The sequence below is a fragment of the Phyllobates terribilis genome, unplaced genomic scaffold, assembly GCF_046119375.1.
Source record: "Phyllobates terribilis strain yellow unplaced genomic scaffold, ASM4611937v1 Scaffold_1__5_contigs__length_1240528914, whole genome shotgun sequence".
In the NCBI taxonomy this organism is placed as follows: Eukaryota; Metazoa; Chordata; class Amphibia; order Anura; family Dendrobatidae; genus Phyllobates; species Phyllobates terribilis.
This window is the reverse complement of record NW_027362761.1, coordinates 706,890,593-706,913,109: the sequence shown is the minus strand read 5'-3', so window position 1 is coordinate 706,913,109 and position 22,517 is coordinate 706,890,593. Positions and strand designations below refer to the sequence as shown.

The window sequence follows — 22,517 nt, the reverse complement described above, 5'->3', positions numbered from 1 at the left end:
TCGTTGTCCCTGTACTCCCGTTTGTGAGTTTAAAGTCCACTCGCTACTTCATTGCAAGTATCTTGTGTGTACCTGGTTCTGCCTCTCCCTTAGAGTCTGTTCCGTGTGAACAGAGCCCTGTCCCCTCTGTTCTGCCTTGCTCACCGCTCCTGCGGTTTCTGCTCAGCTCTGCCTTGCTCACTGCTCCTGCGGTTTCCGCTCTGCTCTGCTTTGCTCACCACTCCGGGAGTCTCGCTCGGCTCTGACCCTTTGCTCGCTGCTCCGGCAGTCTCGCTCTGCTCTGACCCTTTGCTCGCTGCTCCGGCAGTCTCGCTCTGCTCTGACCCTTTGCTCGCTGCTCCGGCAGTCTCGCTCTGCTCTGACCCTTTGCTCGCTGCTCTGGCAGTCTCGCTCTGCTCTGACCCTTTGCTCGCTGCTCCGGCAGTCTCGCTCTGCTCTGACCCTTTGCTCGCTACTCCGGCAGTCTCGCTCTGCTCTGACCCTTTGCTCGCTGCTCCGGCAGTCTCGCTCTGCTCTGACCCTTTGCTCGCTGCTCCGGCAGTCTCGCTCTGCCCTGACCCTTTGTTCGCTGCTTCGGCAGTCTCGCTCCGCTCTGACCCTTTGCTCGCTGCTCCGGCAGTCTCGCTCCGCTCTGACCCTTTGCTCACTGCTCCGGCAGTCTCGCTCTGCTCTGACCCTTTGCTCGCTGCTCCGGCAGTCTCACTCTGCTCTGACCCTTTGCTCGCTGCTCCGGCAGTCTCGCTCTGCTCTGACCCTTTGCTCGCTGCTCCGGCAGTCTCGCTCTGCTCTGACCCTTTGCTCGCTGCTCCGGCAGTCTCGCTCTGCTCTGACCCTTTGCTCTCTGCTCCGGCAGTCTCGCTCTGCTCTGACCCTTTGCTCGCTGCTTCGGCAGTCTCGTCCTGCTCCTCTCTCGCTCACCGCTCCAGGCGGCCTTGTCCTGCTCTTCTCTCGCTCACCGCTCCAAGCGGTCTCGTCTTATTCTGCTCTTGCTCGCCGCTCTGGGCGGCCTCACTCTGCTGTGTTTGTCCACCGCATCTGCTGTTCTGTTCCTGAGTCCCAGTCTGTATTGGGTCCTATCCACTCGGTGCTCCAACCTGTTGTACCTGCCAGTACCTCCCTGCCTGCATACCAGTCGTGCTTACCAGCATCCGCCAGTCTGCATACCAGCCGTGTCTGCCTATACCCAGCAGTCTGTGTGCCAGCCTAACCTGCCTGTTCCTGTATTCCCCTGTGTGGGTCAACAGCCGTGTCCGGGGTCTGTCCTGGAGTATCACCTGGTCCCTCTGCTCGGTTCCTCCTTGGTGCACTGGCGTCGTATGCCGTCGTGCGACCCTGGTCGGATCGGGTGGATACTTAGTTACGCCCCTCCAGGCATTCACTCTCCGGCACGGTCCAGTGGAATCACTACATATACACGCACACGCCAGTCAGTCCGGGCGTGTGCATTACACCCTCTTTCTAAACAGCTTTGCATATAGTGCATGTATGGGCAAAAAGAATTATACACTCTCCCATTGACCATCTTATTGCTTATAAAGGGACTGGATCTGCTTTTTTGGGGCCTTAGACTACACAGTGTAAGCTTCAACAAGGTATGCAACATATACATTATACTGTATCTCGTGTCTACCAAGAACCATAGAGGCATAAAGCATTTCAATGTGTCTAATGCTCCCTGGTAGTACCTGCATTGAACCTTGTCAGCTATGCTAGAGGGTAGCCCCTCAGAAACCCACTGTAGTATGGTAAGATATAGTCAGGGTTTAATACTGCTATTGCAGTACTTGTATACCGCCACTGCTGCACTGTTAAAACAACAGTCCTTTCAGGGTTAAATATTTTCCTTTAAGTAGTAAAACCGCTCTTGTGTAGTGATGCCCAAATACCTGAGCAACCACGGTCAAAAGACGACTATGGTGGGGAATGGCAATTAGTGTCTCCAGAGGTAGATGATGATGAGACACAGTGGCCAACAAGTGATGTTGTTAAGTCAACAAGTCAGGAGGATCAAAATTTGAAAGTGGAAGACAAAGTGGTGGTTGATGAAGTCACTCACACAACCTGGGAAGGTGTCATGCAGAGTGAGGCCAGTAGCGCAGAGGGGGGGGAATTCGCAGCACCGCAACAAGCAGGAAGAGGCAGTGGGGTGGCCAGAGGGAGAGGGCGACAACTGTTCTCCAGAGCACCCACATGCATCAAGTTTCCAGGGCAAAGGTTAGATGTTTCGCAGTCTGGTACTTTTTTTTAAAAAGTGTGAATGATAAAAGAATGGTCTTTTGCAACCTGTGCTGTACCAAAGATCTGCAGGGGCTTGACCACTACCAGCCGGACCACCTCAAGCATGCTCAGGCACACGTCGTAAAGTACCCGACTAGGTGGGCTGAACGATTAGGTCCACAATCAGTGTCTGCGGATGACACCACTGCTCTTCCCCTGTGCTACATACTTGCCAATCCCCTGTCCAAGATGCAGGCAAGGATGCCTCCAGCCCTGCACCTGTAGTTGCACATTCACAAGCAAAATCAGCAACCACATCCAATTCCTTCTCCCAGCGCAGCATTCAGCTGTCCCTATCCCAGGACTTGGAATGCAAAAGAAAATACCCAGCCACCTACCACAGGCCCAAAAACTAAATGGGCACATTTCCAGCCTGCTTGCCCTGGAAATGTTTCCATTTAGGCTTGTGGACACTGAGGCCTTCCGCCTTGTGGAGCTTAAGGGCCTGAGGAAGTTCAAGACGAAACGCTGCTGGGTTAATGACGGCGGTTATTTTATAGTGACTAATAAATCTAGGTCCCAGCTTCCAAGAAGGGACCTTCAACTTGATATTCCTGGTAGACAAACACACAGTCATTCACATTCAGGTCTGGACCTGGCAAGCATTTTCTGTCAGCCATATGTTTATACCTGTCTACCATGATCTTTAAATTACTCAGAACCCCCCGTCGCCACACCGAGGAGAGCGACAAAGCAAAACGTTTCTCCTCAGGAACTCCCGAAGCTCCTCCCCCACTAAAGGTACCAATTTGTGGGTGGTGACCGTATGCATCAAAGAACGGTGACCTGCCAGTGGACTCTTGACGATGATTATTAATGGAAAATTCTGCCAACGGTAAGTAGGATGCCCAATCCTCCTGATTTTCAGAGACAAAACACCTAAGGTAGGTCTCTAAATTCTGATTGACATGCTCGGTCTGTCCATTCGACTGAGGGTGGAAGGCAGAGGAAAAGGACAGCTGCACTCCCAGTCGAGAACAGAATGCCTTCCAGAACTTTGAAACAAACTGGGTCCCGCGATCTGACACCACATCGGAGGGAACTCCGTGAAGCTTCACGATCTTATTTATAAACAGCTGAGCAAGTGTCTTGGCATTTGGAAGTGCAGGTAATGTGACGATGTGAACCATTTTACTGAACCTATCTACAACCACCAAAACCACCGTCTTGCCTGCAGAAACCGGTAGGTCAGTAATAAAATCCATGGACAAGTGTCTACTAGAGATAGGTAGTGGAAGAAGAGTATCTGACGGACGGATATGCGAAATCTTAGAACGTGCGCAAATACTACAAGCAGATACATGTTCAACAACATCCCGATGCAATCCCGGCCACCAAACACGACGAGAGAGGAGGTCTGTGATTGCCTTGCCACTTGGATGCCCAGCAAGCACAGAGTTATGATGTTCCTTAATTACTTTGTGGCGCAGATTAGATGGTACAAATAACCTTCCTGAAGGGAAGGAGGCAGGGGCATCCCCCTGAGCCTCCAACACCTCACCCTCCAGTTCAGGATAAAGTGCCAAAATGACTACACCTTTCTGTAATATCGGGGAAGGGTTCTCATGGTCACCACTTCCTTGGAAGCTGCGGGACAAAGCATCAGCCTTGATATTTTTCACCCCTGGACGAAAAGTGACAACAGAATTGAGCCTAGTAAAAAACAGGGACCATTTGGCTTGCCTAGGGTTGAGACGTTTAGCTGACTGGAGATAGTAATAGGATGGACAGCCCCCTCCAACCAATGTCGCCATTCTTCGAACGCCAATTTCATTGCCAAAAGTTCCCTATTACCCACGTCATAATTTCTCTCGACCGAAGACAATTTTTTTAGAAAAGAAGGCGCATGGACGCCATTTGACCAAGACAACACAGCCCCAACCCCCACACCCGACGCATCAACTTCCACAATAAAGGGTTGGGAAACATCGGGTTGACTGAGTATAGGTGCAGTGGCAAAATGAAAAAGCATGGAGGGAGGCATCCGACCATTTGAAAAAATCACCCCCTTCTTAGTCATGTCAGTAAGGGGGTTGAGTAATTTTGGATGAATTTCTGATAAAATTATTAAAGCCCAGATAACATTGTAGAGCCTTCAGGTTTTCAGGACGGTCCCAATCAAGGACTCCACGGATCTTCTCTGGATCCATCAGAAAACTCGAAGATGACAACTAATACCCCAAAAACTGCATGTCCTGAACAGCGAAAACACATTTCTCCAGTTTGGAATAAATAACTATTATCCCTTAATATCTGGAGCACCTGCTTAACATGCCCCCGATGTGTCTCAAAATCAGGTGAGTAAAGCAAAATATCGCCCAGATAGACCTCCACAAACCTCCCCACCAAATGATGGAAAATATTATTTATGAAATGTTGGAATACCACCGGTGCATTGGTCAAACCGAAAGGCAAAACCAGACTCTTGAAATGCTCTTCAGGGGTATTGAAAGCTGTTTTCCATTCGTCCCATTCTCTGATTCTAAACAGATTGTAGGCTCCCCTTAAATCCAACTTGGAGAATACCTTAGCTCCTACAACCTGACTGAACAAATCAGGAATCAGAGGAAGAGGGTATGGATCAAGGATGGTAATTTGATTAAATTCCCGGAAATCTAAACAGGGACGTAGACTGCCATCTGGGCAGCATGGTGGCTCAGTGGTTAGCACAGTGGCTAGCACTTACAGTGCTGGGGTCCTGGGTTCAAATCCCACTAAGGACAACATCTGCAAGGAGTTTGTATGTTCTCCCTGTGTTTGTATGGGTTTCCTCTGGGTTCTCTGGTTTCCTCCCACACTGCAAAGACATTCTGATAGGGAATGTAGATTGTGAGCCCCAATGGGGACAATGATGATAATGTATGTAAAGCGCTGTGAAATATGCTGGCGCTATATAAAAATATAGATTATTATGATATGTCCCTTCTCCAGACTTTCTGCAATGAAATCACAGGGCCAGAAAGATTATACAGTCTGGACTTCAGTAGTTTACCTCCAGGGGTCAGATTAATAGGACAGTCATATGCACAATGAGGAGGAAAATTGTGACACTCCCTCTCAGAAATAACGTCCTCAAAACCAGACAGAAAAGAAGGTAATATTTCCGTAGCGACAGTAGCAAGGGAAATATCTAAACAGTTCTCATGGCAGTAATCTCCCCATTCAATAATCTCCACGGTTTACCATTCCACCAACGGATTATGTTTCACCAGCCAGGGAATACCCAAAACAATAGGTGTGGGAAGACTGTCCATGACATAGCAAGGGATTATTTCACAATGAACCCTCAGTTTTACATTATGTACAATCTGAGTAAATGCTTTCTGTGCAAGTGGCGTCGAGTCGATGGCGAAGATGGAAATAGATTTAGCTAAAGTACAGCAAGCAAGACCATGAGTTTTCACAAACTCAGCATCAACCATGCTGACTCCGGCTCCACTGTCAACAAACAAGAAATTTTCCTGATTTTGCTCTCTAGCATCACCTCTGCTGTCAGGACAAACCGGGAACTACAGGTTGGCAAAAAATGCACCCCTTGTTTATCCAACTCCAGACTACTAAGAGTTAATCGAGTCTACTTTTGTTTAGGAATTGAAGGACAGTTCCAAATAAAATGTCCCTTTTTCCCATGAAAAAGACAAACACCTTTTTTCTTGCGACTCTCCGGGGAAATGTATGATGTCAAGGCACCCCCTAACTGCATGGGTTCCTCCACCTCCCCAAGTACTGATTTACCCCCAGACCGCTCCCTCCGGCAGATGTACATAACCCCGACAAGAAGGTTCCGGAGAAGGTGGTCTCACCTACCTATCCCGAAGGCGTCGATCAAGACGAATGGCCAATGACATGGCAGACCCAAGGACTGAGGGGTTTAATATACTGCCAAGGCATCTTTCAACCTTTCAGTAAGACCCTCACAAAATTGACTTTTAAGGGCTCAGTCATTCCATTTGGAAGCCGTTGCCCATCTACGGAATTCAGACCGGTACGTCTCCACTTACTGATTTCCCTGCTGAAGGCGATGCAACCTAGACTCAGCCAAGGCGATTCAGTCAGGGTCATCATAGATGAGGGCCAGATCCCCAAAAAAAACCTATACAGACTGGAGACAAACCGAATCCTGTGGTAAAGAAAATGCCCACGATTGAGGATCTCCCTGCAGTAGAGAGATCACAATTTCATTTGTTCATTTTCTCCCCGCAGCGTTCAGCTAAGTGCGGGCGCCAGGCAGGTTAATAAAGCTATTAACCTGCAGATTAACCTCATATCTACAGGTTAAAATTGTTTTTTTCTGGTGACAGGTTCCCTTTAACTACATATAAAATCCAAAGATCCAGAGGAGGTTGTAATTATTTATGACACCTTTCGTGCAGGCTTATAGAAAAATTGCGTCTTTTTGTTAGTAGCTAATAGTGGGTGAGCGTGCTCGGCACTGCTCGATACTCGATCGAGCATCAGGGTGCTCGATCAAGTATCAAGCAGTGCTGAGTATCGCTTGGTGAGAGAGAGAGAGAAAAAAAAATTCCGCCCTCCGGAAAAATGTTCGCGTTTGCCATTCACTTCCATTATGCTCGCTAGTCGAGTCCAGCATGTCCAAGTGTCTGACGTGCTCGACTTGAGTACTGTGCACTAGAGCATTTCGGTGCTCAATTAACACTAGTAGCTAATCTATTACATCATCTATTTAGTCTATTGAGCCTTCAGTATTTTATCATCTTTGGGTAACCAATCAAAAATGCCAATTCAGTCGGATGACTTAATCCTAATTACAGTTGCATCACTTACTTTAATAAATGCTCTCTGTGTAAGGTATACAGTTTTAGGAATTCCTTGCTTACTTTTTTAGTATATTGACATGTTTCTATATGTTTTTTTCAGATATGCCTCGTTCTTGTATTAACAAAGCAGATAGTTTTTGCTACATATACGGAGAAGTCACTTTTGCATCAGAAAAGTGGAATTTGACTACCATGTTAAGGAAAGCCTACAACTGGCTGCAGAATAGGAGATCAAGACAAGAGTTGTGCTCCACACATATGCTGCAATAGATTTCCATCTGATCTTACCCAGTGATTACATGGGAAGAGAAAATCTATGCCTTTTGCAGTCCGAATGATCTGGAGACAGCCAACCAATCACACTACCAATTGCTATGTCTGCATGGTGTCCCCCATTAGGAAAGGAATTTCAAGGAAGAAGAAATGTACTTTACAGTATCCAAACATTCCATTTGCAATATGCCCAATACAACATACGGAAGAACTGCCAGTTCCAAAAGCACCAGAAACATTTTCATTTGAGTCAAGTGAGGAAGAAGAAGGCATTTGGTGTCATGAAGCATCTTCCTCTCACAACCCAGACTTTCTGTCAGCAACCTCAACTGAACTACTCCTTATAACACAAAGAGTGAACTGAACAATCTTGTTAGAGATTTGGATCCGCCCAAGAGTAAGGCTGAGCTCTTAGGTTCCAGGCTACAGCAGTGGAATCTCCTCTGTTCCGCAACCGTGATAAAGATCTTGTCCAATACTTCTTCATCGAGATCTTGTGGCATGCAACAACATCAACAGTTTAATGGAAGCTCTGAGGATAAGTCATAATCCAGAGGAATGGAGGCTCTTCACCGATTCATCAAAAACAAGCCTAAAAGCCGTCTTGCTGCAAAATAGCAATGCGCTACCTTAAATTCCAGTTGGTTATGCAGTCCACATGAAAGAAACCTATGACAACATAAAGCAGGTGTTGAGGTGCCTGAACTATGATCAACATTTGTGGCCCCTCTGTGGTGACTTAAAGGTTGTTGCCCTTTGACTTAGTCTCCAGTACCGCTGCTTTCTGTGTGAGTGTGATAGTCGTGCAAGAGAATATCACTACAATAAAAGATACTGGCCTCTCTGACATTCACTTCAGCCAGGGAGTAAAAATGTCTTGCATCCAGCACTTGTTGACCCAAATAAAATTTTGTTACCCCCATTGCATATCAAGTTGGGCCTAATGAAGAACTTTGTAAAGGCAACTGATAAAAATGCCAAAGCATTCAAGTATCTCATTAATAAATTTCCAAGGTTGAGTGAAGAAAAGATAAAGGAAGGAGTCTTTATTGGACCTCAGATTCATAAGCTTTTTCAAGATGAGGAGTTTCTCCGTTTGTTACAGGTCCAGGAAAAGGCTGCATGGGTAGCATTAGCATTAGTGAAAACTGATTTAATTGGGAATCTAAAGATCAGATAACTATGAAGAGTTGGTGGAAAATCTCATTAAAACATATAAGGATCTTGGCTGTAACATGTCCTTAAAGATTAATTTCTTACATTGACATCTAGACTTTTTTCCACCAAATTGCGGAGCAGTGAGTGACGAGCACGGTGAGAGGTGTCACCAAGATATTGAGGCTATGGGGAAAAAAGATGAAGGAGAATAGAATCCATCAATACCTGCAGATTACTGTTGGACAATTGTAAGGCTGTGTGCCCACTATGCGTTTTTTAAGCGTTTCCGCAGCGGCAATTGCGCCGCAGAAACGTTTAAAAAACGCTTGGTAGAAGGTCTGCAATGTTCCCCAATGATAATCCTCATGTGCTGTGCACATGCTGCGGAAATTTCCGTTGCGGAAAAATCCGCAGCACTACCAATTATTTTGCGGAATCGCGGCGTTTTCGCCACCATTGACTTGCATTGAATCGCTTAATATCCGCATGACTACATGTGCACATGCGGATATTAAGTGATTCAATGTGCGGATGGTACCCGGGTCTGGAGAAGAGGAGACTCTCATCCAGGCCCGGGTACCATAGTACCTGTAAAAAAAAAGCATTTAAAATAAAAAAATACATTATACTCACCTTCTGATGGCCCCCGGTCTCCTTAGTGATGCGTCCTGGCTCCCCGGCGGCTCGCGATGGTCTAAAAGGACCTTCCATTACGTCATTTAGTCATGTCGGCGGTCGTGTGACCTGTCACATGACTAAATGACGTCATAGAAGGTTCTTTTACACCACCGCGAGACACCGGAGAGACCGTACGCATCGGATAAGGAGACAGGGGCCATCAGAAGGTGAGTATAATGTTTTTTTTATTTTTTACCATTTCTATTCTTTTTTTTTAACTAACTTGGTCACACTATATAAAATCCATGCCGGTTGCATGGATTTATATAGTGTGACCAAGTTGTCAAGAACTTTCGAAGTAATGCTAAAATCGCTTGGAAAGTGCTTGACAACCCGCATGCGAAATCGCATGTGCAAAACGCGTGACAAACGCTTGTCCCTGGCTAAAAAAACACATGTAAAATCCACATGCGTTTTTTCTACCAGGGAGATGCAGAAACGCAGGAAAAATCCAGAGCATTTCTGCATCGTGGGCACATAGCCTTAGAGATGATTCGATGCAGGAGTACAAGAGACAAGCAAAAAAGAATTGTCACTGAATGAGGACCAAATTTTGTACTGCGATTTCTGTAACTGTTTATAATTTTTTTAGTTATTTGAATTGTTGATGTTCCCTCCAAATAAATATCAGAAAATTGGCATAACAAAATATTCTGCATGTTTATATTTGCAAAAATAATAATGTTTCAAAGTACTGAAACTTTTATGCATTAATTACATGTAGCAGTAAAAGGAAAATTCTTTGATATCATAGAAACAAGAGGCAACTAAAATGCTAATTTTCAGATTTGAATTCAGTAGGTCAAAATCATTAAGAAATGGCTCACTTCATACCTGAACCTGACAACTTTTGAAAACATGTAGAACAGTGTAATTATTCTCTAAACAGTTGTGTAATATACAATTATTAAAGAGTGATTCCCACCATCTCCTCATTTTTCACAAAGCACAGTAAATGCATACTTTTTGTTAATATACAGACTAAGCCTAATAAAGTTTTCCTTTTATTCATATACAGTAAATTCATTTGACTGTGCGATAGGGTGCATGGGCAAAGGTGGAGCACATTAGCGTTACACGTTTGTTTGGTTTACGCATGCGTGGCCCGGCTTTGCATATTCCCGGACCATGCAAGAACATCTGTGGAGCACATTTGCAACGAAAATTGCCTTATCGTGGGAGCCTGATACACATGGATTGGAAAAGCCAGTAATCGGTACACAGAAACAGCAGTAAAGTCTGGAAGGATTTATCAGGTTGCGTAGTCAGGAAACGTCAGGAATCGATACACAGGTACAGCAGTATAGTCTTTATGAGGAAGCAGGTGAAGGGAGAGCTTGACTATAGGCTGAGAGCTCAATAATCTCACAAGGAAGGAGGTGCGAGGCCAGGTTTAAAAAGGGTGTTCAATCAGGAACTTACAGAATGAAGCCAATCAGGAACAACACAGGATGGTGCCACTCAGAAACAACACAGGTACTAGAATCTAGGTTAGCTAGGAACAGTCCAGTGAGCTGAATAGCTCAGAAAGAATAGCTGCCGCCTGGTGCACAAGAGCTGCTGGGTTTGAGTCCTGACACTAGTCCCCTTCTTCCAAGATGGCCTCTGGACATCTCAGGCACTGGCTTCTCTGGATGTCTCCGATGAAAGTCTCTAGTAAGCCTGGGTACAAGGACAATGCACTCCGGCACCAAATATTGTAATCTTCCTCTAAATCTTCTAGAGTCCAGAATTTTATCCACAATGTATATTTCTTCACCATGGATTATTTTTGGTGTAGGAGATGGCTAAGTTCTTCCTGGAAATGGGTTCTCACTGAAAGGCTTGAGCAAGAACACATGGAACACAGGGTGAATTTTCAGGCTGTTAGGAAGTTTTAAATGGAAAGCAACTTGGTTAATTTGTGCAGAAATTTGAAAAGGTCCTATGAATTTTTGATCCAATTTCGACGACGGTACGTTTGTTTTCAGATTTTTTGTAGCTAGCCAAACATTGTCACTGACCTGAAGGATAGGAGGAGCTTTGCAATGTTTATCTGCTGTTTTTTTTTGTTATAATCTTCTTGCGCCCTCTCAATTAATTCTTTCTGAGCTTCCTAAAACTTTGTCAGTCTGTCAGTTTCAGCAGGAACCGAAGTATTAAATGGAAGATTAGGAATAAATACTGGATGCAAGCCAAAATTAGCAAAAATTGACTTTGGGATGTAAAACTGTGTTTGGAGATATTATAGGCAAATTCTGCTGTTGGTAAATAGTCCACCCAGTCATCCTGCAGGTAAGAAATAAAACAACGCAGATATTGTTCAAGAGTTTGATTAGTTCTTTCAGTCTGGCCATTGGATTGTGGATGGAAGGCGGCAGTAGACAAATTGACAGTATTCTTAAAGCTGTACAGAAGCTTTTCCAAAATTTTGATATAAACTGAACACCTCTATCAGAAATTACATTGTCAGAAATTCCATGAAGTCTGAATATCTCTCTGACCATTAATTCTGCTTTTTGTTTTGCGGTAGGAATCCCTTTAGTTGGAATAAAATGGGCTATCTTTGTGAGCCAATCCACCACAACAAGGATAACAGTCATTTCTTTAGATGGAAGTAGGTCCATGATAAAATCCATTGAGATTGATCCCCAAAGCCAGAATGGAACTGGAAGAGGTTGGAGGAGTCCTAAAGGAGAAGATTGAGGCGTCTTGTTCCGTGCACATGTTAAACAGGAGGAAACATATTTTCTCACATCCCTCCTACAATTTGGTCACCAAAAAGAACGGAATAGTAGTCCTTATGTTTTCATGACTCCAGGGTGTCATACAAGTTTGGAATCATGGACATGTTTGAGAACTTAAAGTCAAGCAGATTCGGGGACATATATTTGGTACTTCTGCATCCAAAACCCCTTCTTAAAAGAAAGAACAACATCTTTAGAAGGATGGTTAAGAAAAAAGTCAGTTTCGTATTCATCTTTGATCTTCGTAAAAAATTCTTTAGTGTCCAGTATTCCCAAGAAATTTTTTTGGACTAAGAATGGTATAGTCAGTGTTAGACTTCTCCTGAGGTTCAGTAGATATCCTGGACAGAGCGTCAGCCTTGCCGTTTCTTGAACTAGGCCGATAAGAAATTACAAAATTAGACCTGGAGAAAAATAAGGCCCAGTGTGCTTGTCTTGCAGACAACCTCTTAGATGCGCGTATGAATTCTAAATTTTTGTGGTCAGTAAGGACAGTCACCAGATTACTGGCCCCTTCCAAAAGATGTCTCCATTTGGAGAAAGCGACTTTAATAGCTAAAAGTTCTTTATTTCCAATGTCATAGTTCTTTTCTGCAGATAACATGGTATGAGAAAGGAATGAACATGGATGAAGCTGCATCTTGTCTCCAACACACTGTAACAAAACGGCTCCCACCGCAGTCTGAGGCGTCTACTTTGACAACAATTGGCAGTTCGGGATTTGGATTGACTAGTAATGGTGTAGAAGTGAAAAGAGTCCTTAGTTTGTCAAAAGCACCTTGTACTTCTGGAGACCAGAAAAACACGTTGGCTTTCTTTGTGAGTGAATTAATTGACAAAATGATTTTTGAAAAGTTTTTAATGCTTATTCTATAGAAATTAGCAAATCCTATAAAGCGCTGGACGTCTTTTAAATTTCTTGGGGTAGGCCAGTCAACTACCGTTCTGATTTTACTGGGATCCACGCTCAGACCTTCTGGGGAGATGATGTATCCCAAAAATTGAGTTCTGATTTGTTCAAATTCACATTTTTCAAGTTTGATATAGAGATGATTCTCCTGTAGATGTTCCAGGACTAACTGGACATGTCTGCAATGCTCCTTCATGGTGTCTGAAAATATAAGAATGTCATTGAGATAAACGGCAACAAATTGATCCAAGAAATCTCAAAAAACATCATTAATGAAGTGCTGAAAGGTGGCAGGAGCATTGCTAAGGCCAAACGGCATAACCAGGTATTTACTATGTCCATATCTAGTTCTAAATGCGTTTTTCCACTCATCTCCCCCACAAATTCGTATGAGATTATAAGCCCCTCTTAGATCGAGTTTGGTAAAAATCTTGGCAGAACGTACTCTCTCCGGGAACCCAAGAATTAAGGGGAGTGGGTAGCGATTTGTAATGGTAATTTTATTTATTTCTCTGTAATCAATACAGGGCCGCAGGGTTGAGTCCTTTTTTTCTACAAAAAATAAGGTTGCTCCAGCTGGCAAATAAGACGGTTGAATGAATCCTTTCTCTAAGTTTTCATCTAGGTAGTCTTTTAGTACTTTCAATTCTGGTTCAGAAAAATTGTAAATTTGCGCAAACGGAATGGATGCTCCAGGAAGCAATTCAATGGGACAGTGGTAAGAACGATGAGGAGGCAGTGGATCGGCTTTCTTCTTACGGCAGACCTCACTGAACTGCTGGTACTGAGGTGGTAGTTTATCATAATTTTGATGAGAAATTTCAGAGGCTTGAATTTGTTTGAGAACAGGTAAATTAGCATGGCAATTGTTCTTACAGTGCTCAGAGGGAAAGGTAATGGTCCTCGATGCCCAGTTGATAGAAGGGTTATGGGTTGAGAACCAGGGAATTCCTAGAATAACTGAAAATTTTGGAGAGGAAATAAGATGAAAACTAACAGCTCCATGATGATCTGGTTCAATACAGATTTCAGGTTCAATTGTCTCCTGAGTAACAGGTCCAGAAGATAAAGTTGATCCATTCACAGTTTCCATATCGATTGGCATGATTTAGTCCTACTTGCAATGATATTATCAAGTGTGAATTATAAGTCCATGAAATTCCATCTTGCTCCAGAATCTAACATGGAAGAACATTGCATTTTTTTGCTCCCGATTATGACCTGTATGGGAACGACAAAATGAGACGATGGTGATTGCTCTTTGCCTTTATCCTGCATTACAGATGAGATGGTCTGCATAACCAGATCTAGCAGTTCAGAAAGGTCCAAATAGCTTGAAGTTTTGCCATTTCTGAAAGCTATAGTCCTTTTAGTAGGACACTTAATGGCAAAATGTCTAGAGCCCCCACAATAGAGGCATACATTTTCTGTATATCCTCTCTCCTTCTCTACTGCAGACAGAGGTTTTCTAATCATATCAATTTGCATAGGTTCAGGCACACTTTCTATTTCCCATTGTTTTTTTATGCTGATTGGCTGATTATTTACATAGGTTCAGGCACACTTTCTATTTCCCATTCTTTTTTAATGCTGATTGGCTGATTGAGAAAAGGAGTAGTTAGGGTTGTTTCCAAATACTTGCAGTCTTTCCTCTCTTCGTTCAGCGAGTCTCTGATCAATTTGGATGCACAACTGAATAAAGTCCTCTAAATTATCAGAGGTCTCGACCCTTGCAAGTACATCCTTTATTAGCTCTGATAATCCTTGTCGAAATTGACTCCTCTGGGCAGCTAAATTCCATGTGGTGTCTGCCTCCCAGCTGCAGAATTCTGAGGTACAGTACAGACCAAAAGTTTGGACACACCTTCTCATTTAAAGATTTTTCTGTATTTTCATGACTATGAAAATTGTACATTCACACTGAAGGCATCAAAACTATGAATTAACACATGTGGAATTATATACTTAACAAAAAAGTGTGAAACAACAGAAAATATGTCTTCAAAGTAGCCACCTTTTGCGTTGATGACTGCTTTGCACACTCTTGGCATTCTCTTGATGAGCTTCAAGAGGTAGTCATCGGAAATGGTCTTCCAACAATCTTGAAGGAGTTCCCAGAGATGCTTAGCACTTGTTGGCCCTTTTGTCTTCACTCTGCAGTCCAGCTCACCCCAAACCATCTCGATTGGGTTCAGGTCTGGTGACTGTGGAGGCCAGGTCATCTGGCGTAGCACCCCATCACTCTCCTTCTTGGTCAAATAGCCCTTACACAGCCTGGAGGTGTGTTTGGGGTCATTGTCCTGTTGAAAAATAAATGATGGTCCAACTAAATGCAAACCGGATGGAATAGCATGCCGCTGCAAGATGCTGTGGTAGCCATGCTGGTTCAGTATGCCTTCAATTTTGAATAAATCCCCAACAGTGTCACCAGCAAAGCACCCCCACACCATCACACCTCCTCCTCCATGCTTCACGGTGGGAACCAGGCATGCAGAGTCCATCCGTTCACCTTTTCTGTGTCGCACAAAGACACGGTGGTTGGAACCAAAGATCTCAAATTTGGACTCATCAGACCAAAGCACAGATTTCCACTGGTCTAATGTCCATTCCTTGTGTTCTTTAGCCCAAACAAGTCTCTTCTGCTTGTTGCCTGTCCTTAGCAGTGGATTCCTAGCAGCTATTTTACCATGAAGGCCTGCTGCACAAAGTCTCCTCTTAACAGATGTTGAAGAGATGTGTCTGCTGCTAGAACTCTGTGTGGCATTGACCTGGTCTCTAATCTGAGCTGCTGTTAACCTGCGATTTCTGAGGCTGGTGACTCAGATAAACTTATCCTCAGAAGCAGAGGTGACTCTTGGTCTTCCTTTCCTGGGGCGTTCCTCATGTGAGCCAGTTTCTTTGTAGCGCTTGATAGTTTTTGCAACTGCACTTGGGGACACTTTCAAAGTTTTCCCAATTTTTCGCACTGACTGACCTTCATTTCTTAAAGTAATGATGGCCACTCGTTTTTCTTTACTTAGCTGCTTTTTTCTTGCCAGAATACAAATTCTAACAGTCTATTCAGTAGTACTATCAGCTGTGTATCCACCAGACTTCTGTACAACACAACTGATGGTCCCAACCCCATTTATAAGGCAAGAAATCCCACTTATTAAACCTGGCAGGGCACACCTGTGAAGTGAAAACCATTTCCGGTGACTACCTCTTGTAGCTCATCAAGAGAATGCCAAGAATGTGCAAAGTAGTCATCAAAGCAAAAGGTGGCTACTTTGAAGAACCTAGAATATAATATATATTTTTAGTTGTTTCACACTTTTTTGTAAGTATATAATTCCACATGTGTTAATTCATAGTTTTGATGCCTTCAGTGTGAATGTACAATTTTCATAGTCCTGAAAATACAGAAAAATCTTTAAATGAGAAGGTGTGTCAAAACTTTTGGTCTGTACAGTATATTCAGCTACAGAGCGCCGCAGAGAAACAACTTGGTTTCAGCTGTAGCACAACAATTCGGGTTATCAAACAATTGATCCATAGCTGTGATGAAGGAAGCTAAGTCAGGTCACAATTCTTTTCTACATAAGGTGAGGCCCATGCAAGAGCCTCATCAGTCAGGAGATTAATGATGAACAGAACCTTTTTCCTGTCACTGGTAAACGGAGAAGGTTGCATCCGAAAGTAGATTCGACATTCATTAAGGAATCCATGGTAATGATGACGATCCCCACTGAACTTTGTGGGCAGTGGCATACGTACCTTTTTTATTTTATCGGGGCCAACCATGAAGTATGAAAAGGGGTTGTCCTAGTAGTTGACAACCCCTTTAAGCATACTTACCAGGGATGTGCCTTTTTTTCTAATTGTATACAATGACGTATTGAGACATTATCTCTATCTGTGTGTATCTTGGCTTTCATTGGATTCATCAATGGTTCATTCTAAGGTATACCCTGGTTTTTTAGTTCTTCTTGTACCAATAGTCTTGTCTGCTTTATTCTAATTTTCCTCTTTGTATACTAGGGTCTAATAAGGTGAGTAAGGGATTGCCAATCTCCGCGGCAAGATCAATCAATCCGAATTTAGGGCATTAGCAGTAAGTGATTGCCAACCTCCGCGGCAAGATCAATCAATCCGAATTTAGGGCATAAGTAGTTCTTACAATGTTTTTTTACAATAACAAAAAGAACGACTAGCTGCCATCACCAATCATTTATATAGGCCGATTGGACACATGTTACAGGTAGCGTATGGCTTCAGGGGTTCGGTTTATAGAGCAAGAGAAACAAAACTATTAAATTTTATATTTAATCCAGAAAGATAAACAGTGTTTATGAAAATATACAAAAAAATTTACAAAGGGGACAAAACAATACAGCATATACAATTACATAAAATAAAGAGGAATAACGAAAGAAAATTACTAAACCTGGTTATGGAAATGGCTCAGATTTCTGGAGGGAAGAAATCCGGTGAAAATGTGGATCAATGCTACACAGCAATGTATCTTCCTGGCATTCAACAAGGCATTGACTTTTTATTAGCACAAGTTACACTCAGATATTTCCCCTCTGGTGACTCATAATAAGGTTGGACTTTAGAGAACTATAGGATGTGTCTTAGACTTAAAAAATTGTGGGATTCCCAACTTTTATGATATGATATCTTTGCCAATAGAGATCCCAGGCGAGAGGTCTCACTGTCATTTTTCTTATCAAAATTTTATCTATTCATAGATAGGAGACATGCCATAGATGCTTGCATGTGAACCACACTATATAAACCTAAATAAATAGGTCAAAACATTGTATTTTTATAATGGCAGAAGAAACTCTGGACTGGACGCTGTCTACTGTTTATCATGGCATATTGTCATCTGTCTGGCCGATATCCATTTGGAATCACGCCGGCCATCGCTTTTCGAAGCGAACCCATGCTTTGCATTCGCCTTTTCATCATATTTTCGAAAGTAAACTTTCCTATCTGTTATATTGATGCAGTTCATAAAACCTCAGTTCATAATTTGTATTAAAGTAGACAAAGGGTTTGAATGTACTCTAGTTTTCTGTTCAGTGATGTTTTTATCTCTACCGGTCTGCCCTTCTCTGCATTCTTGTGTGTCCAGCTAAGACTGGCCTCACATCTCCTAGCCATTCGAATTTTACTTAATTACCTATTTCCAAAGGAGGGGGTCAGCTGCTGAAAGGGGTCATGTGAAGGTAACTTCTTAGATTGCAAGCTCTTTCTCCTTTCTCTGGAGAAGTCTGTATTGATACCTTTCAATGGCTAACTGAAAAGATGGTAATAAATTGCACGCTTTCGAGACTATTCCGGTCTCTTCATCAGGCATAGTATTACAAAAAATCTGAAGAGTCACATATTTATACACAACAAGACACAGAAATAATGCATTAGATGAGACAAGTGACGTGAAGCGGAACTATCAATATGGGAGAGAGATAAACAGTTGTGGCCATAAATATTGGAACAGTCATGGATAAGGAGTGTGAAAGTTTTATTGTCCTGTGATTGAGGTCTGCTCCATGATTGTGATGCCCCCACATGGTCAGAGGAGCACATTCCTTAGTTGATATAGAAAGACATAAATCCATGCGACATATTCATTCCTGCACTGAGTGTGTCAAAGGTTGTCATTAGTTTCTATTCCCTGACTCTCTTGTCTCTCTGAGATTTGAAGTTACCTTTTACTACCAGTAATTTCATGTCCATGATGCTGTGTTTGGCTACAGGTACATCTATTCTTTTTTCTTTTATTGTCTGGCAATGAGAATTCATCCTTGTTCCAAGTTTTTGCCCTGTCTCCACTACATACAGACAACCAGTTGGACATTTGGTAAATTTAATTAAGTACACCACATCACATGTGATGCAGCTGAAAGTACCTCGGATCTTGTAGTCCTGAGGTGAGTTGGGGATCTTTATCTTGTCCGTGGTCATTATAAATGGACAGGTTTTCCATTTTTTCTGGTTGCAGTTAAAGGTTCCTGTACAGTGGTGGCCAAAAGTATTGGCACCCCTGCAATTCTGTCAGATAATACTCAGTTTCTTCCTGAAAATGATTGCAATCACTGTAGGTGGTGGAGATGATAGGGAGCTTCTGACAAAGATGCTTCTTAGATTTGGGGCTGCCTAAAACGCCGAAGTGGGGGGTCTGGAAAAATGGATTCTAATTGGGCATCTTTTTGTAGAATAGATTGTAGCTCCCCTTAGCACCTCCAGATTTGAATTGTAGGTGACTACTTGAGGCACCTGGTTGCTTTCTTTTTTAGTTTGTAATTTAAGAGGTGATTCCTTGATATTCTGGTGGCTCTTGTAATCTGGTAATCTTTTTTCTCTACAACATACTGTTTGGAGGGCTATGTGAGGGCTATTATACTGTTCGGAGGGCTAGAGGAGGCTATTATACTGTATTGACGGCTAGTTGGGGCCATTATACAGTATGGAGATTTGTGTGGGTTTCATCATACTGTGTGGAGAGTTGTGTGGGGGCTATTATGCTGTTTGCAGGGCTGTTTGGGGCCTATTATCCTGCTTTGAGGGCTAGTGGGGGCTATTATACTGAGTGGAGGGTTGATGTAGAAAAAAACAGATAAAAGATGCTCAAAATGTGGATCCCAAATTGCAGAATTCTGCAATGGTTCAGTTAATCCTGCATTGAGCAGGGGGCTGGACACAATGACCCTGGAGGTCCCTTCCAACTCTAATATTCTATGATTCTACACAGCAAAACCTGGTGACAGATTCCCTTTAAAAGTGATCCAAAATGTTATGTAGCCTAACATGGTACTAATAAAAACTTCAACTACACACAAAAAAACAAAGCACTCATTCAGGTTCATCATTTCCTAATGGAAATACATGGGGTTTTCACATTACTGCTAGCACAAAGGCTTTGGAAAAGCGACATGGCTTACCCCCAACATAAATCCAGTGAAATTTTTCTCCTAAATCCAAATCCCCATCACTTCTGAGCCCCCAAACAAGCCTTGACTTCAGTTAGCATCCTCATGTTTAGCATTACTATAGTGGGGAAAGCCCTCTTAAAAAATTATAGGGTGCATTTTTCCTGAAGTGGAATCTGGGTACAATGCATTTACCACGAAGCTGGCATATTTGCAATTTTCAATCAGCAACATTGACTGCGTGCATGTTTCTAGGAAACACCCATGAAGTCAAAATTGTTGTTACATCTAGAGATAAATTCCCACTAAGGTAATTTCTAAAATGGGATAACTTGAAGTGGGTTTCTGCAAATGAAGTCCACAAATTATTCTAGGAAAATCTGCGCTCCGAATGTCAAATAGCAATCCTTTTCTCCCGAGCCCTGCTATATACTGTACTACAGATATACAGTATATGGGGCATTGCTATTTTCAGGAGAAACTGGAAACAAATTGTGGGGATAATTTTACCCATTTCCCTTTGTAAAAATGTAAAATCGGAGGCTAAAACAATATGTTAGTGGTAAAAAAAGGCAATTTTTTTTCTTCACCACCCAATGGTTTATAATTCTATGAAGCACCTGAGGTGTCAATATGTTCACTGTGCCCCTACATGAATTCATTGAGGGGTATAGTTTGTAAAATGGGGTTACTTATGAGGGGTTCTGCTGTTCTGGCAACCTCTAAAGCTTTGCTAATGTGACATGGCACCCTCAAACCATTCCAGCAAAATCTAGACTCCAAAATGGATCTCCTTCCCTTTTGAGCTTTTCACTGTGCCTGAAAAGTAGTTTCTTACCATATGTAAGGCACTACCGTACTCAGAAGAAACTATGTAATAAACAATGTGGTCCATTTTCTCCGATTAGACCTTTGGAAAATGAAAAAATTGGAACTAAAACAACATTTTAGTGGAAAAAACAGTAATTTTTCATTTTCACAGCCCAATGCTATAAATTTCTGTGAATCACATGTGGGTTTGAAATGCTCACTACACCCCTAGATGAATTCCTCGAGAGATGTAGTTTCCAAAATGAGGGCACTTGTGGGGGTTTCTTCAGTTTTGGCATCTCAGGCGCTCTTCCCAATGTGACATGGTGTTTGCAATCTATTCTAACAAAAACTGCACTCCAAAAGTCAAATGACTCTCCTTCCCTACCATGCACCCAAACAGTAGCTTTGGACCACGTGTGGAGTATCAATGTACTTAGGAGAAATTGCATAGCAAATAGTGGGTTTCATTTTCTCCTGTTGCCGTTGTGAAAATGAGAAATTTGGGGCTAAAGAAACATTTTTGGCGAAAAAAAGCATATTTCATTTTCATGACACAATATTATAAAATTATGTGAAGCACCAGTGGGTTTAAGATGCATATTACACCCTATTTCTCCAGTTATCTTTGTAGAAAGGAAAAATTTGGGACTAAAACAACATTTTAGCGGGAAAAATATAATATTTAATTTTTCACAGCCCAATTTTATAAAATTCCGCAAATTACTTTTGGGTTCAAAATGCTTACTAGATCCCTGTATAAATTCCTTGAGAGTTGCAGTTTCTAAAATGGGGTCACTTCTAGGAAGTTTATGCTTTTTTTGGCCCCACATAGTAACATAGTAACGTAGATTGAATAAAGACCTAAGTTCATCAAGTTCAACCTTTTTCCCCCAATTATACTCCCCATACCAACACTACACTAACTTACTGGGACTAGGCCCCACAAATGAATTACCCTTTTTTTTTTTTAACATTACTGCACTATTACAATTACAAATAAACCAGCTTATAATTTTTTAGTTAGTTTTATTTTTGTATTACTGTTATGGCCTCTCTGAATGTGACATTGTATCTGCAATCTGTTCCAGCCATAATTGTGCTCCAAAAGTCAAATGGTGCTCCTTCCCTTATGTTCCTTGTGAGATATTGGTGTACTCAGGTAAAAACAGACCCCACAATCTGTTGTGCAATTTGTCCCATTATTCATATGACAATGAGAAATTTTGAGCAAAAATTTATGGAAAGCAATAATATTTATTTACAATTTTAAATTAATTATTATTCCATTTTATAAAATTATGTGAAGCACAGGTAGGTTCAAAATAGTCATCATACCTGTACATGAATTCCTTGAGGGGTGTAGTTTCCAAAATGGGGTCACTTGTGGGGTGGGGGGGGGTCTGCTGTTTTGGCACCTCCAGGACTCTCCTAAAGGCATCCACAATCTATTTCAGCATAATTTACTCTCCAAAAATCAAATAGTGCTCCTTCCGTTCCGAGCACTGCCATGTGCCAAAACAGTAGTTTCCAATTAACTATGATGTAATATTGTACTTAGAAGAAATTGCACAGCAAATTTTGAGGTCAGTTTTATCCTTTTACCCTTGTGAAAATAAAAAAAATTGTGGCTAAGTAATAATTAAGTAAAAAAAAAGTAATTTCTCATTTTTTCCTTTCAGTTTGCATCAATTCTTGTACAGCACCCTAAGGGTTAACAAACTTCTTGAATGTGGTTTTGAATACCTTGAGGGAGAGCAGTTTTTAAAATGAGGTCTTGTTTGGGGATCTTCTGACATATGAGCCCCTCAAGTCACGTTAAAAGTTAATTGGTCAATAAAAAAATATAGATTTTGCAAATGTCATTGAAAAAAAATAAAAATTTGCTGCTAAATTTTTTACCCTTCTAACATCCTAATAAAAAATTATTTTCAATACTGATTTTGATGTAAATTTTTGTAAAATTTTCAATATTTTATTAAAAAAT

At 42.2% G+C, this 22,517-nt stretch overlaps 1 protein-coding gene across 1 annotated transcript in view; it reads right to left on the bottom strand.

The window, feature by feature from the left end:
- Positions 1–22,517, bottom strand: part of EFNA2 (ephrin A2) — a 320,028-nt gene that overhangs the window by 49,415 nt on the left and 248,096 nt on the right. The gene's annotated exons all lie outside the window — the stretch shown is intronic.